At 37.6% G+C, this 17,594-nt stretch overlaps 1 protein-coding gene and 1 pseudogene across 2 annotated transcripts in view; one reads left to right on the forward strand and one right to left on the reverse strand.

The window, feature by feature from the left end:
- The window catches only part of ARHGAP15 (Rho GTPase activating protein 15), a 630,630-nt gene that overhangs the window by 109,308 nt on the left and 503,728 nt on the right, over positions 1-17,594 (forward strand). The gene's annotated exons all lie outside the window — the stretch shown is intronic.
- On the reverse strand, positions 1,113-1,851 carry LOC118974453 (40S ribosomal protein S6-like; annotated as a pseudogene).

Consider the following 17,594-nt stretch of genomic DNA (forward strand, 5'->3'; position numbering starts at 1 on the left):
CTGGAGCTCCGGGGGGAGGAGCGCATCGGGACCACCTGTGTCCCTGATCTGGGTGTGCGGGACCGTGCAGGAAAGGATAGTGTTTACGTTCGCACCGATTTTGATACATTCTGATCTTTAACTCAGTTTAAAATGTCTGAATCTTGTCATTGGAAAGCAATACAGAAACCATCTTCAGTAAAATGTGTTATATATATGTATATATATAATTACTCACCAAACTCTACATCACCACCCCCCAAGTCAGCACAGAGACCCTGCCAGCCCTCCAGCAACCCTCTGCCCTGCCCTTTGCCCCTGTGTCCTCTCAGCCTCTTCCACTGCCACAGAGTTAAACTGCGGTTTAGTCATTATTTCATTATCTTTCATTATTTTTCCACCTGTATCTATAACTCTAAAGTATAGTTTAATTTGTCGGGTTTTGAATGTATATAAATGGACTCACAGTGCATGTTTCTTTCAGTTTTGGGGTTTTTTTCCCTCAATATGTCTTGCTTTTTCTTTCCTTTCATTATTCTGTATTTTTCTCCATGTTGGGAGCGGCGCACTTTCTTTGTTATTCTGATAGTGGCTTACTGAAATTACAACAATGAGACTTATCAAAGGCTGAAGCTCATCAAATCTTTCACCTTCTTTCAAATATTACCTTAGAGTATGTTTAGTCTATTTATTTCCTTCCCAATGTATATGCATTTGCTGTCTAGTATTTTAATTTTATTTTTTAACAACACTAGACATTATTTATTCTGTTTTATAGAGTCAATGTTGGTTTCCATTTGTTCAATATTTACCATGTTCTTTGCTATTTATTTCTTCCCGCATCTTAGACCTTCCTTTTAGGATCACTTTTCCTTCTGTTTGAAGTGTATTCTGAGAAATTCCTGTAGTAAGGGTCTTATGGTGACAATCTGTCTCAGTGTCTGCTCGTTTCAAAATGCCTCTATTTCTCCCTCATTCTGGAAATATATATTCTCTCTGTACATAGAATTTTCACTGGGCAGTTATTTTCTTTTGGCATGACAAAGATATCATCCCACTGTTCTCTTTTTTCTTTTTCTTTTTTTTTGAAGTTTGATGTTTGTTCTTATTTATTTGTCACTCTTAGAACAATCTCATTTTGGGGTGGACTCAAACTTAGAAGTAGAACCTCTGAGAGAAGACAACCTATGTCCCTTGGTAGTCTGTTCCTGGCATTTTTCTTCCGCCTCTTTTATTCTCTTAGCCCAAACTTTAGCATATTCTGTGGCCTCTTCCTTCTTTTTCTTAGCGTGTTGTTTCTTCAGATCAATGTGCTGTTTGTGTGGCTGGACACGTGGAGTTACAAGACACAGGTGCTTCAGTCCTAGGTTTCTTATCTGCTTTGTTTAGGAGATTTCTCACAGCATGTTGGCAGGCATCTTCTTTAAAGAGACTGAAAAGTTTGTGAATTCTTCTAGCTCTTTTGGACCCCAGGCATCGAGGCACAGTAGCATCAAAGAGACCAGGAATATCTTTCTCCCCTTTTTTACAATGACCAACTTGAGAACCCTGAGACTGGCATCCACAGTGCAGCCCTGAACAGAATTGTGCTCGCTCTCTCCAGTCCTCATTGGTCTGTAACAGGAATGCCCTTTACTCAGCAGCAGACAGACACGACCGTGGGTCTAGACACCCACTTCCACTTCATGGGGAAACCTTGTTTATCATTTCCACCATGGATTCAAACCACATAACCCTTTTGTTCTTCACCCAGAGCATCAGCAGCAACCACTGTAGTCATATGCTGCTCAAAAAAGGTAGGAAGTTCATGTTCATTGTCTTTGTCAATGAGTTCTGGCAGCCAGTGTCTGGAAAAGAGATGTTCAGCTTCATCCTGACGCAGCCCACTGCCTCCAAGGCACCACATGAAAGAGCTCCACTGTTTTATGTCACCTGTTACTGCGATCAAGAAGCTACCTGTTAGTATGGAATTTTCTAAGAAAACTAAAAATGAACGTACCTTTTGACCCAGCAATTCCACTCTTGGGAGTATATCCTAAGAACCCTGAAACACCAATCCAAAAGAACCTATGCATCCCAATGTTCATAGCAGCACAATTTACGATAGCCAAGAGTTGGAAGCAGCCTAGATGCCCATCGGTAAATGACTGGATCAAAAAACTATGGTACATTTACACAATGGAATTCTATGCTGCAGAAAGGAAGAAGGAACTACTACCCTTTGCAACATCATGGATGGAACTGGAAAACATTATGCTGAGTGAAATAAGCCAGGCGGTGAAAGACAAATATCATATGATCTCACCATTAACAGGAATCTAAACAAACCAAACAAGCAAGCAAAATACAACCAATGACACTCAAATATGGAACAGGCTGTCAGGGCCCAGAGGGGAGAGGGGAGAGAATCATAGGGGAAAAGGGAATGGACTCACATGAACAAGTATAAAAGACACATGGACAATAACTAAGGGTGGGGGGTGGAAAGGGGAGGGAGGCGGGGAGCATGGGGTGGGGGGCGGGCAGGGTTGGGATTATAAGACAGAAACCTGTACTTGAACAAGAATTAAATAAAAATTATATTAAAAAAAAAAAAGAAGCTACCTGTTAGCCCAACTGCTGTTCTCTGGCTGCTCGTCGTATTTTTCATTACTTCTGTTTGTTCACAGTTTCACCACAATGTATCTAGATGCCAATTTCTTTTTACTTTCCCTGTCTGGATTTTTGGGCCTCCTGAAATTATTTATAACTGTCATTAATATATGTTAGAAAATTTCTAGATACTCTCTTTTCAAATGTAGCTTCTTTTATATTCTCCCTCTATTTTCTTCTAAGCCTCTAGTTAAACTGTTTTCTCACTCTGTCCTTCATATGTTTTTCATTCTTCTTTTTTCCTGTGTGTCTTTCTGAACCGCATTCTGAACAACTTTTCTTGATTTATATTCTAATTGTTTAATTCATTTCCCTTTTGTGAGACACGTCGTTTTCATTTCAAGGATTGTAATTTTCATTTCTAGAAGTTTCTTTTTAAAGTTATTCTGTCATTTGTTATATAGTTGATCCTGCACATATTTTCAAGACCCTGTTTTATCTTGTTAAAATTGTTTTCTATTCTCTGCTTGTGATTCTAACACCAGAAGTTTGCATCAGTCTCTTTCTGCTCATTCTCACTCATGCTACTTTGCTTCCTTTATGTCTGGTCATCTTTGCCTGTGTGCTAATCATTGTTATTGAAATACCGTGGGAGGTTTTCTGAGACTTACAATAAATGTCCTACTTCAGGCTCTTTTGCATTTTTCTCAAAGGGTCTTCTGGGACACTCCCAGTGACCAATAAGCTCAATTTAGATTAACAGTTTAAAATCCTTAGAGTATTATGTACATTCTGTGGGGTGTATAGCTAGTTGTACATAATATGAGGTATGTAGCTACAACCCTCAGAGACAGAATTAGTCTTGACTCTCTTTTTTTCTTCTCTCACATTTCTCAAATACAAAGACAGTCTTCTTTATAATCTCCAAGTTCGGATTAGAGAAAAGCAACACATTTAATATTGGTTCTTTTTTATCTTTTCTCAAGACCCCAGACAACCTCTTTTCCATTATTCTGTGAGGTCAGTTGACCAAAGTTCAAGTGTATAGGACAAGCAGATGCCCTCAGGCAAAGTGCAGCCATGTTCATTTGATATTTACTCTCTCTCTCTGGGTTTAGAGTCCTACCTCCAAAAGACATAATCCTACTATCTTTTCAGCATTTTTGTTCTTTTAGGTAATAAAAAATTATCCAGCATTTTTCATTGCTTTTAGTTGGTGTTGATCCAATAACATAGTTTCTCATTACAATCTACTTCACTTTCATTTAAATATGCATTTGGTTAATCAAGTTTGTGCTATTTATATAAACCTTGGTAGGAAAAGGCTTCATTAGAACATGTATTGAAATCCTACAATGAACAGCTTGCTCGTTAGGGCTACATATAAGGCATAGAGATATAATCAGGAATAATCAAGATACAGTCTTTGCTTATAACATTTCTGCCAAAAAATAGGGTGAGCTGAAATAAGAAACATAGAAGAGCTTGTTTGCTTGTTTGCTTGTTTGTTTAATAGAGATTTAAAGGAGAGAGCACTCACATCTGTGAAGATTTGAATTGGGCCTTACAGGATTGTTATAATTTCAATACCAGGAGATTTGTAAATAAGGAATTTCAGTGGAGTAAAAAATATAAACAATTGTATGAAACTGAGAGTGGACAAGGTCTCTGAGCTAAAAGAGAAATAAGTTTATTTTCAGATTTGTTGGAAAATAAGAGAAAAGAACAGGATTGAAAGGAGTGCCATGGGCTAGTATTTGCTACCAGCAACAAATCTTCAATAAGGTGTATTCATGCCCCGGACACCTTCCCCTAGAATAATCTACCATAGCGATTCTTTAAACAAATATATACTGAACAACAGTATGACTCAGGTGTTATGTGTCTTAAAAGAACAAGGCCCACCATGGGAAAAATTCAAGAGAGGAAGTTGATTCATCTAGGATCAAGGCTTCATCTCATTTAGATCAAGAGCAAAACTGTTATGTGAAAAACACCTACAATATGATTTCTTTCATATGGTGCTAGAGAAGTCCTAAAAAAGCAAAGTTGTTAATTGGGCTTGTCCTCTAAGGCCTTTCCTCACACACTTTGCATTTTTCAGATACATGTACCTATTTCAGTTTTAGTGACATATTTCCAAGGCTCCATCCAGCACTTCAGTTGCAACTTGCCTCCCAGGTGCCTGCTATGCTTTGTGATTTTAGAGCTTCTGTTTGATATGGAGTTGACCCTTGACTCTAGACATAGATATAGTCAAAAAAATGGGAAAGAAACTGTAATTTGGACCACCTATTCATTTATCTATCATATGAGTAACTAATAACTCCTAACTGATGTCACACAATGTGTTTTTAAACACTGGAGATACCCAGATGAATAATATATGATTTCTGCTCTCAAGGTGTTTTATTATAAGTCTACATTTGATTCTGTCTATTCTGTAGAAAAATATTAAAAAGTGATAAAAATACAAGAAAACATACTGGGGATCCATGTATTTATATGTAGCTCATCCTTTAAAGAAATGGACTGTTGTTTTAAGTAATTTTCAGCCTATGTGTCTCTCCATTCACTCACTCTGCAAATATCACTGAGAGTCGTGGATGTTCAAGCCACTCTACTAGGTGTTTTAAAAGATACAAAAAAATGAATCAAAATTTCCCCTTGAGAGTCTAGAAAGAAATAGAAAGCATGTTCCTGAATCAAGTGATTTTATTAAAAAATGGACATTGACAAGCAAGCAAGCAAGCAAAATATAACTAAAGACACTGAAATAGAGAACAGGCTGACAGTGACCAGAGAGGAGAGGGGAGGGAATTTCAGGGGAAATAGGGGAGGGATTTAGAGGAACATATATAAAGGATACATGGTCAACAACTGAGAAGGGTGGAAATGGGAGGGAGAGGGGAGCACGGAGGGTGGGATGGGATGGGAGTAATAGACAGAAAACAGTACTTGAAAAATAATTAAATAAATTAAAAAAATAAAAAAAAAACAAATTAAAAAATGGACATTGATAGTTGCTCTAAAATGGCAAGAACAGGGGCACAGGTAAGTTTTATCATAACTCAGAGGGGAGAGAGTTTGCTTCCAGCTGAAAAGGATCTGAAATAGAGACAGAGAGGAAGTGATAGTTGAATATGTTTTTGAAGAATGAATTGGATTTTAATGCAGAAATAGGGGGGCATTCTATGCAGAAATAGGGGAGTAAGCAATGATAAAATATGGGAAATCAATTCCTATATTTATTTGTTTATTTTACAGCTATGTGTTGATCTCTTGTCTTGTCCACTGCACTGTGGTGATAGTCGTTGCCCTTGAGGTCTAGGGTGGATGTGTTCCAGTCCAGGCAATTTTGTGTGTCTTCTAAAAGTTGCATGGGCACACTGGCAGTAAGGGACTGCCTCAAAATAAGTTGAGGAACAGCACTGTGGAACAGCAAGCACTTTAATTTGGTCAGAAAGTCACTGTGGAACCAGCTTATGGAAGACCTTGAGCAGGATTGTGAGAAGAGATTTCTTCTGTAGGCACTATGAAGCCCATTGTAGTCAATACTCAATATCCTAAAATTAAGAGGGATTTGGAGTTTTCAGAGACAGGTTTGGGGAATTGAGATTTTTTTTCTAACTTTAATGAAAAGAAGATATGACTTGTTAAATTGTCCAAAATAATAAATTCTAAAAATCTGTGGAAGTAGCTAAGAAAAATAAGACCTCTACTCTTACTGGGAAAAAAAAAGGCAATGCAGTTAAGTTTGTCATCCTTATGGCCTGATACTTATAGTAAATCACAAGGCATCTTCTCGTTCAGAAAAAAAATCTGGTAGTCTCATATGCCTTTGACTTTTCAACATATAGTCATTTCTAAACAAGGTGTAGTACAAAGAAAGCAAGCTGGGCAATTTATCTAAAAACTAAAAATGTACTATCCCAAGAACGTGGGTGCATCTGCTCATCAGTGAGCACCAGTAGCAGACCTGGAAGCGTTTTCATGTGATCAGTTCAGCTTTGCAACCTACTAGAGTAAACACAGTGTGCAAAGTCCATTTCTAGTTTAACAAATATCTCTTGTCTCCACAGCCACCAAACATCAGACCAAATACACCTCATTCTCACTTGTTAACTGTTTCTATTTTATTTCTCAGAGTGATCTCGGAAAACTTAGCATCACTTTTAATATAAATTCAAAAGCATTATAGACATTAAGAGAATATTTATTGCCTGAAATTCAATGGTTCTGAAGTCAGTGTGTTCAATATGGAGCTTATATGTTAATTTGTATGTAACTTTTTGCTACTTTTATGTTTTTTACTTTACATTTCACTAATACTTTTAGTCAGAGGCAAACACTGGCAAATTTTTCTTCAAGTGATAGAAAACTTTTTTCAAGGCATTTAATAAATTATTAATTTTTCAAATTTTTATTCAATTCATTCAGCCATAACCTTGAGAGCAAAAAAATAGTAATATCAAAAGTGTCATTGAAGTAATTTGTTTACTTTTTTAGTATTATTTACTTGCAATGTAAATAATGAACACAAGAATTAATTAAATAATATGATACACTGATGTTCATTCACTGTGTATGACTTTAATAAAGAAATGGACTTATTTATGGGAGTAAAATGATGTGATTTAGCAAAATGATGAAAATAGTTTCAATCAGAAAGCTATTCATGAATTATTGAGTATTCTGTGTAAAATGAATACGGAATGATTTTATGTCTGTAAAATGAGTGTTGAGCTCTTATTCAAATGCCTGCTCAGAAAGATCATTAAAAAAGTGGAAGGACAAACAATAGATCTGTCAACCTTAGCCTAATTCAGACATTTTAAAATTCTCTTTGTATTTTAACTTTCATAATAATGATGTTCTGGCAAAATCAGCATGGTATCCATTGGGCAGCTTATTGGTGTAGTCATGCCTTGCACTATCGCACAGTCTCACCACACATTTAACAATTAGAAAAAACTAGCAGTTGGAAATCTGGAAACAAGCAAAAGGACAAGCAGATATAGTATTTTGTTAACATAAACTTGCTAAGGAAAAAATGAAATCAAATGATCAATATTACTATAAATGAAGCCATGTTCTCTGGTTATAATTTCCTGAAGATTTGGCCATTAACAACAATGAATTTTGTGTCTTACATAATTTTTAATAACCACAAAAATCTATGGAATTGATAGGATGCTTTATAAATGGATAACAGCTTATTGTCCAATAAACCTTACCTTAGGCTGTCAGAAAACTATTTTAATCATGAAGCTTGACTCTCTGTGGTTTGTCATTTTTGTCAATTCAGTGCATCTGATTTAGAGCTTACATTTCTCTAAGACAAAAATAGACTTTGACTCCATAGTGCACTTTTTAATTTACTGAATATATATATATTCATTTATATATATATATACATTTAGTTATAGATATATAAATATATATACATTTGACTTATATATATATGTAACTTTGACTATATATACATATATATAACTATATAACTATATAACTATATATATATATATAACTTTGACTCCATAGTGCACTTTTTAATTTACTATAATTTACTAAATATATATTTATATATATATATATATATTTAGTTTTTCTTAAAAATTCACTACTAAATTGAGATGTGCTAGAAAGTAATATACCTTATTAGGTAGAAATAGGGGTTTCAAAGTCAGACTACCTGGATTAGGAATCACAGGTTTACATTTTTTTTTGTTGCTGTAATCCTTGAAGATCTTGACTAAAGTATAGGTTAATAAAAGTAGGTATGTCAGAGACTTCTGGCCAAGATGGATGCACAGGTAGACACGTTTTGCCTCCTGACACAGCCATAAGAAGGGTCACAACAACCTTAAAGCAAAAAAAAACCAACTAGAACTACCAGAAAGTTGAACTGTGTAGAAGTCTGATGACCAAGGATTTAAAGAAGGAATATTTATCCAGATGGGTAGGAGGGGCAGAGACAGGGAGCGAGGGTGGAGAGGACGTAGTGTGTTGGTGGCAAGGTTGTGGCTTGAGGAATGGGCCATCCCACATTCACATGTGGCAGATAAAAACCTGGAGGGACACCTCAGGAGCAAAAAGTCACAGCCCCAGGCCACACAGCACAACCCAGGATTCCAGCATCAGGAAAACAAAGTTTCTCATGGCTTCTGGCTAAAGGAAACTGGTGGTGGTTGGGGCAGCAGAAGAAACTGCTGGTCACTCAGGAGAGTTTGTTGAAAGGGCTCCCACAGTCCTAGAATATACGCAAACCCACCCACTTTGGGAACTACCACCAGGGCAACAGCTAGAGGGGCGCCAGTCACACATGGGAAGTGGGTGAAGTGACTCGAAATGAGGCGAGTGCTGAGCAAATGGCATTGTTCCCTCTCTGACCGCCTCCCCCCCCACACACACACACACAAACACAGCACCACAAAGCAGGAAAGCATGTTTTCTACCCAGGCAAATTCTTAAGGCTCCTCCCCTTATAACATAACAGTGTCAAATCAGCTTTATCTAGTACACAGAATCAAACATAGGGAGGCTGCCAAATTGAGCAGACAAAGAAATATGGCCCAAATAAAAGAACAGATCAAACTCCAGACAAAGAACTGAGCAAAATGGAGACGAACCATCTATCAGAGGCAGAGTTCAAAACACTGGTGACAAGAATGCTCGGAGAACTCATTGAGTAAGGCAAACAAATAAGGGGAGAAATGAAGGCTACACTAAGTGAAAGGGAAAAAATCCACAGAGAACCAACAGTGAAAGCAAGGAAACCAGGGTTCAAGTCAACGATTTGGAATGTAAGGAAGAAATAAACAGTCAACCAGTACAGAATGAAGAAACAAAAATTTGAAAAAAAAATCAAAGAGAATATAAGAAGACTCTGGGACATTTCCAAAAGGGCCATCATCTGAAACATGAGGATGCCAGAAGGAGAAGAGAAAGAACAAGAAATTGAAAACTCATTTGAAAAAGTAATGAAAGAAAACTTCCCTAATTTGGTGAAGAAAATAGATATACAAGTCCAGGAGACACAAAGAGTCCCAAATAAGTTGGACCCAAAGAGGACCACACCAAGACACATCATAATTCAAATGCCAGAGATTGAAGGTAAAGAATCTTAAAGCAGCAAGAAAAAAGCAGTGAATTACCTGCAAAGCAGTTTCCATAAGACTATCAGCCAATTTCTCACAAGAAACTCTGAAGGCTAGAAGGGACTGGCAAGAAGTATTCAAAGTGATGAAAAGCAGGGACCTACAACCTAGATTACTCTATCCTGCAAAGCTATCGTTTAGAATGGGAGGGCAGATAAAGTGTTTCCAAGATAAAGTAAAACTAAAGGAGTTCATCATCACCAAATCCTATTACATGAAATATTAAAGGGACTCATTTAAGAAAAAGGAGATGGTCAAAACTATGAACACATTGTCTGAGTGTAAAAAAAAACTATGAACATTAAAATGACAACAAACTCACAACTATCAATAACTGATTCTTAAAAACAAAGACAAACTAAGGAAACAACTAGAACAGGAACAGAATCATAGGTATAGAGATCATAAGGAGAGTTACCAGTGGGGAAGGAAAAGGAGAAGAATGGAGGAAAAGATGAAGGGATTAAGAAGTATAATTATGAGGTACAAGAATGACAGGGGGTTGTTACGAATCGTAGAGGGAATGGAGAAACCAGACAACATATGCATGACACAGTGACATGAGGGGTGGGGGGGGGTTGCAGGAGTGAAAGAGGGTGCCAGGCAGAGGGGGGTCCAGGGGAAACACTGAGACAACTGTAATGGCATAATCAATAAGATACAGTTAAAACAGAGCTGCTACATCACATATCTGTTGTGAGATTACATGAGAAAATTGATGTAACGTGCCTTGCACATAGCAAATATAACAAATCTCAACTATATTATCACAGTTATTATTACTACATGAAACGAGTATAGTGGTTAGGATAACAAGTTTTACAACTAGGTAGGATTTGGAATTCAAATAGCCAAATTTCCATTTAATAGTGGTATATTTAAATCTCTTGTTTTTGTTGTTATTTTTAACAATAACACAGACTTGTCAGGTAAGAGAACACTGCCTGCCACCCAAATACAATCTAAAATTTTTGCAGAACCACATTTCTTACCCACACCCCAGTCCAAATCTGATATTCCCGGTCAGCTTTCTGCTACATGGTGCTTCTCCAGGTTTGGGGTTCTGCTACGCGATAGTGTCAGATGAGGGAAAACTAAAGAGAGCATGATGAGGTCTGCAAGCTCTTTAAAATTGTAAGTCCCGAAGTGTCCCACGTTGCCTTTATTCACATTTCAATGATGAATGTGAGTCATGTGGCCATGCTGATGCAACTCATGCAGGAAAAATACAGGGTCTCTAACTGGAGAGTTGCTCTGCAATGATAGCTCCAGACTCCTGAAGATGGCACTCAGCACACCTTTGGTGGAGAGCACCCACCTCTGCCACAAGGAAAATAACATTGTCTCAGCCCCCATTTCCTAGAAAACAAAGCCTGAATTAAGCATCCACGCTTTATTTGGGAGGCATGAATTTAGGACACAGAGAGTGAAGTAAGGCATGGGATGATGGGAAGCAGTGGAGGGGCTGGGTTACCCTGCTGGCTACTGCTCTGCAGTGAGTCTCAGAGACACAGAGCACCACTGAGAAGAGCAGAGGGAGAAGAAGAATTTATCTGCCATGTTTCTTCCTGTCCCCTGCTTCCTTTTGGCTAAAGTTTACCATCCAGTCTTCACTGCCTTCATTGTGTAGACCCCAGGTACACCCTTGGATGGCTACTCAGCAACTCAGATCTCACACTCCATATAGAGGCATTTCATCCAAATGTGGAAGTGGTTGGGGAGCCAAAGGCCTGTCTACCCTCTAGCAGCCAAGAGGAGAGCGCTTAGCATTCCATGAAGGTGACTGGCTGGTCATCCTCAGGAAATGGGACCGTATGGGTTCATTCAGCACTGGTCAACTATGGGGACAGCTGAGTGGGACTGCATGGAGACGGGTTGAAGGAGAGATTGTTCAAGGGGTACTTCAGGCATCAAAAATGTGCCCAGGCAACTCATCTTGCAGAATAAATAGGTTTTTATGCAATATATATGTAAGACAACATCAGTATACAACAAAACTAGACTAAATAGAAGCTATACTGTTTATTCTAGCAAGATTCTGATTCAGCAATAAATGCAATAGATGTTCATTTCTTGAAAAGGAGAGAATAGTTTCTCCTTAAAATAAACAATCAGACAAACCTCAAACCCAAACACATAATATTCTCATGCCCTAAATCACTAACAAAGATTTGCTTTTCTGAAAGCTGGTTTGATTTGGTCTTGTTATATACTGAGAAATTTTACTGTAGAAACAATTGCAGTTATTATTAACATCATTTATATTCATATATGTGAAACCCACATCTTACAATCAAAATATCCTCTTCTATCTTGACAGTGGACATACTTTAGACATTAATAAGATCAGGTATTCTTCATCACTCTTTCCTAAATCATCTTTCGCAAATGAGAATTTATAAGTGAGTTTTATCCTCCTCCGTGAATGATTTTCCAGAATCAAACTGGTTATGTGCTAAAATTTAGTTTCTCTAAATAGATTTTATGTTTTGTGTTTCAGACTGATAAGGACAGTCTGAGTCTTTATTCTGGAATACCAATTAATCCTAAATAAAAAACGATAGCTAATATCCTGTTTCATAAATTTTGAGCCTTGTCTTTATTTTTTAACCATATCTAGCAATAATGATATGATAACTCAGTGACGTGTTGCTCACACACATGTCTGATCTTCATTGTGGAAAATATCATCAGGCAGAAAGAGCATCTGGCCTTCCATACTTTCTTAATATACACAAAAAGGCCCCACATATTCCATAAAAATGGGAAACTTAATCCCAAAGGTTTAATCTAAGTCAGGGAAAACTATATTATCGAAAGAATACCCTGTCAGCTATTATTGGGAAATGATAAAGATGGACTAAGAGAATAATAAAAATCAGAAGTGGACAAGACCTAGGATCAATTTTTAATGACTCCACATCATTCCAACAAAGAGGCTTTTATGTTTTGTTGTCCAGAAGCAGTAACTTTTAAATAATTCCATTTAAATATTTTAAAATCAGTCATTTATATTTTAAGTTTACCACCAGATGAGATATGATATGCACACTCTTAGGTTTAAATTCTTATTTAGTCAATTTTTTAAAAAGATACCTTTATAATGATGTACAATATAATCCATTGGCATGGTGTAGTTCATTAGCAGACTTTTGTGTTTTATATTTTATAGCTGTAGAATCAGAAATATATTTTCTATTAAAGGATTCTTCAATTTCAGGCTTCTGGAATAAAATCCTGATTATTTCCAAATAAATTTTATGACTTCTCTGAATAACTTATCCCAATGTTTGGCAATGCCTGAACACTGAAAATGTTCCCTTACAGTGAAGCTTGGTCCCTAAGGTTGTTCTTCAAGCCTAGGTCTTTCTGCTTTAGTCTTGTAAAAGTGAACTATTGATTAGGATTATTTATTACTGTAGTCCTATATCTTTTTATTTTATTTTTCTTCATGAAGCCAATATATTTATTTGCTTGAAATTTATTCAAGCCAATCTAGCTTTTTCTGGAACAATTCTGAATTCACCCCAAGCCTCTATTATTTGTTCTGATGGTGCCATGTAAGTTCACTTTCTATCAAAAAATCAGTATAAATTGAAATATTGTACCTTTACTTCCTATGTATTGCTCATTTTGTAAGCTATCCCTCTTGGGTGTATTATTTAGTTTTACTTATTACTACATTAAAATGAATCGGGAAATTTTCCATTGTTACCTTCATGCAGTGCATAAACTCATTCGTCAGTTAACAAATACATGTTGAGTACTTATTTTGAGCCACTTTGCTAGATTTGGGGAAAATAAAGAAGTATTATGTAAACTTAGCTTATTCCTTGATTGTACAGCTGAAGAAAAGAAACACACCAAGAAAAAGAGTTGTGATGTCTAGATAACAAAAATCATTATAACAAAGTGTGTTTCAGGATAGGGGAAATGGTGGGAAGGAGTGAGTAACTGTGCTCACAGAGGCAAAGGAGGGCCTCATGGAGATTACTTCGGAGTTAAATTATGAAAACCAGCAGGAGTGGCACAAATGGCAAGCAAGGAAAGTGGATGGAAGAGAGATAAGTGTGTCCCAGTTAAAAAGTTGTGCGTGCACACCTATATGCCCATGTATGAAGTAGCGAAAGTGCTGCAGTTTGGAAATGGCCATCAGTCTAGCAGAGCCAGTGTGCAGAAGAACGGGGTAATGGGCAGACTGGGGAAGAGTGTTTGGGGGATTGTGAAAAGGTACCTGTGCTCCCAACTAAGGGGATTTATACATTATCCTGTAGATGATAAGTTTTCAGAAGAAACATGGCAAGATGTGTGTTTTAGAAAAAAATAGACTGGTCCCAGAGGGACCAACAAAGAGAGAAAAGAAGAGCTCAAGTGAGGTCGTGGTCATGGGATAAAGAAGAGACAGTTCTGGAATTCGAGCTGTGTGTGCGCCTTTTGGAGGCAGGTGGTAAGAGAAAGGGGATGATAAAGAAAGTGGTGAGGGTGAAACCGATAATGGGATAATTAACCAAGGCAAAGAATAGAGAAAAGGGGGAAAGTGATTGATAAGAAGACCATGATTTTACTGAGGTGTCTTTGCTATACCCTAATGGTACGGCACAGTGCTCAGACAAATATGTAAAATATGAGGTGGTCCCCCTGACAGTTCTGGCAGCCACCTGGCACCGTACGTAGTTATTACAATATCACTGACTATATTCCCCATGCTGCACTTTACATCCCCATGACCATTTTGTAACTGCCAGCTTGTACTTCTTAATCCTTTCATCTTTTCCACCCGGCTCTTCAAATCCCCCTCCCACTGGACTACCCTCAGTTTGTTCTCTGTATCTGTGAATCTGCTTCTGTTTTGTTTGCTTGTTTATTTTGTTCTTTAGATTCCACATGTGTATGAAATCATATAGTATTTGTCTTTCTCTGTCTAACTTATTTCACTCCGCATAATCCATTCACATTCTAGGTCCATCCATGCTGTTGCAAATGGTAAGGTAGTGATTTTGCATGGGCTGCGCTGGTACTGGGCAAGCAAGAATCTTTTCTTTCTCCTGCTGAGGTAGTGAAGCATCACTTCAAAGATGCAAGATAAGTCCCTTCTTGTTAGGGTCAGTCATGTGCAATGAGTGATATGTGTGTGAGAGTTCTCTCTTCTTGCCTCCTGACTCCACTTTAAATGAAATTTCTGTGTATTAATTTTCATAGTACTTAGTTAGGAAATACAGTTCTGTCACATAAGAGGGAGCTGAGGACCAGGGGAACTATTGAGGAGTAAATGTATTTTAAGTAATGGGTCAGAGGCATGTTTAAAATCCAGAAGAAGTGTATAAACCATGAGGAATAATGAAAGCCTAGGACAGTAAACTAGGAATTACCAATACTTACATGGCAAAATGAAGAGAATTGAAGGAAGAGAAATCAGTAAGAAAAAAAAACAGAATAAAAAGTTTGAAGGGTGAAAGAAGAATGTGGAGAGAAGTCTGACAGCTGAGGGACAAATGGTTTTAAGAAGTGGGGCAGCAGAACACAATAGCAGAGAATTCAAGTACAGTGTTAACGGGAGAGAAGGCAGCAGATTGTTTTTGTTGACCTTAGTGTTTAAAGTGTTTTAGATTAGCCAAGAATAAGACTGTAGTAGTTTGAGAAAAGAATGGACCGTGAGCAGAGAATGTGAATGCAAAAAACTCTGAAGAATTCTTTCAATAATGGAAAGGAAATAAGCAAATGAGATATACAAAAGTGACATTATGGGGTGATGCTTGCTTTCCTCATTTTTTTAAATAAGAGAGACCTGAGTATGGTTATAGGCTAAAGCAGCAATTTTCAAGTGGTGTGACACAATAATTTTTAAAACACGTAATACCTGACTATTTAGTGAGGGGCACTGACCTCTTTTCCCTGAGATTTTCAAATAATATAAATGACAACAGCTAACACAGCAATAGCTGTCCTGTGTGGACAAATCAAAATTATACTTATTCATTTTGTCAGATTGGCAAAAATATTTTTTTGGCATGCAGCACAATTTTAGTAATTCATACATGTGTGCCATCAGATGAAAAGGGTTGGAATCACTGGGCTAAGGGATATAATCTATTTAGAGTAGAATATTGGGAATACAGGAGGATAGAGGTGAATATAACTCAGAGAATGAGGAATGAGATGGAATGGCATTAGAAACTAGAAAGGACAAGCCTTGGGCAGGAGAAGGTACATGACTTCCTCTGAGGCAGAACAGGACACATCATGCGTTGCGATGCACATGTCAGGCACTGACAGGCCGGGCTCCTCCAGTGCTTCTACATTCCACTGTCATCCCAGGCACGGGAGCTCCTCAGGCAGGTGGGTCAGAGTCACAGCTCCATGTCCAGAATTCTGGGAGCCAAGAGGAAAAATGGGAAATGGGGACAGAAAGAGGAAATAGAAAATGCGAATTCTTATCTTTGGATCTAAAAAGGGTAACCAGAAATGCTGAAGTGACACTAGTCTATATAAGAGAGCTGGGGAAGACCTCTGACAAGGTGACATTAGCTGGGGTCTGAGGGATAAGAATCAGCCATGTGAGAATTGGGAGGTATTCCAGGTAACAGGTGGTGTGAAGCCCAATGGGAAGATCAAGTTTAACAAGAAAGGAGGGAAACAACATAAATATGTCTGTATTAGAGTGCAGTATGAAAGTTATATCTTGCCCTGGCTGGTGTAGCTCAGTGGATTGAGCACGGGCCTGCGAAACAAACAATCATGGTTCGATTCTCAGTCAGGGCACATGCCTGGATTTCAGGCCAGTTCCCAGCAGGGGATGCACGAGAGGCAACCATACACTGATATTACTCTCCCTCTCTCCTTCCCTTCCCCTCTAAAGATAAATAAATAAAATCTTTTTAAAAAAAAAGAAAGTTATATCTTTTCCTAAAATATTACATGTTTTCAAACAAGTATGCTTATGGTGTAAACTCAGTTTTCAAGGCCTGCACAGTGGTGGGGAGCAGACTCTGGCGGGACACTGCTCACATTTCAATCCCAGCTCCTCCTCTTCTGCCTGTGTTAGTTTACCTAACCCTTCTGGCATATGTTCTCACCTGCAACATGGTGATGGTAGCAGTACCTACATCATACAGTTGTTAAAATAGTTAAATAAATTGACAGTCATACTGCTTTGGCACATAAAAATGCTTCTTATGCAAAATAGTTCCATCTTTGTTTTCCGTGACTGCATTCTATGGGAAAGAGAATCTCTTTTGTTACACAGTCTTAATGATTATTTTTGTGGGTTCTGAGTTTCCCATAATTTAATGAAGAAGAAGCAGGGTGTTTTGTAATTTCTTTTATGTCATAAATCACTCAACAATGATCATGTCCATGGAGGATATTTTGCACAATAGTGGCCACCTGAGTGACAGAGTGTGGATGGATGAACCAGTGAAAACATTTCAGTGACTGAAAGTGTCTGTGAGAGGCACGCTCATCTTGTTGGGCTTCTCAAAGGGTTACTAGCAAATAACAAAAGAACGATATGCTATCAGCAGCTATCCTGCCAGCTGAATTTATTCTGAAGGACAGTTATGTGTGGCTTGTGCAGTGTCTCCTCCCCAGAATGGCTTCATTGAGTTCCCCCCAAACTTCACAATTTAGTATAAAAAAGCCCAAGTATCTGGCTTCTTCTGAAAAATAGTCTATTTCTATTAAACTGATAGAATTGGTCACAGTGGCTATAAAGCAACAATTGTGCAGATTTCTTTTAAAATTTTTACCATTCTGTGATAGTTTTAGGTTTTAACCTAAAGTTTATATTGTTAAAATTTACATGAAAGTATTCTGACTTCTACATTAAAATTTTATTTTATTTTAGAATAAATGGTTTGAGAAAAA

Source organism: Sturnira hondurensis, unplaced genomic scaffold, assembly GCF_014824575.4.
Source record: "Sturnira hondurensis isolate 20B ecotype Veracruz unplaced genomic scaffold, ASM1482457v3 Scaffold0019428, whole genome shotgun sequence".
Classification (NCBI taxonomy): Eukaryota; Metazoa; Chordata; class Mammalia; order Chiroptera; family Phyllostomidae; genus Sturnira; species Sturnira hondurensis.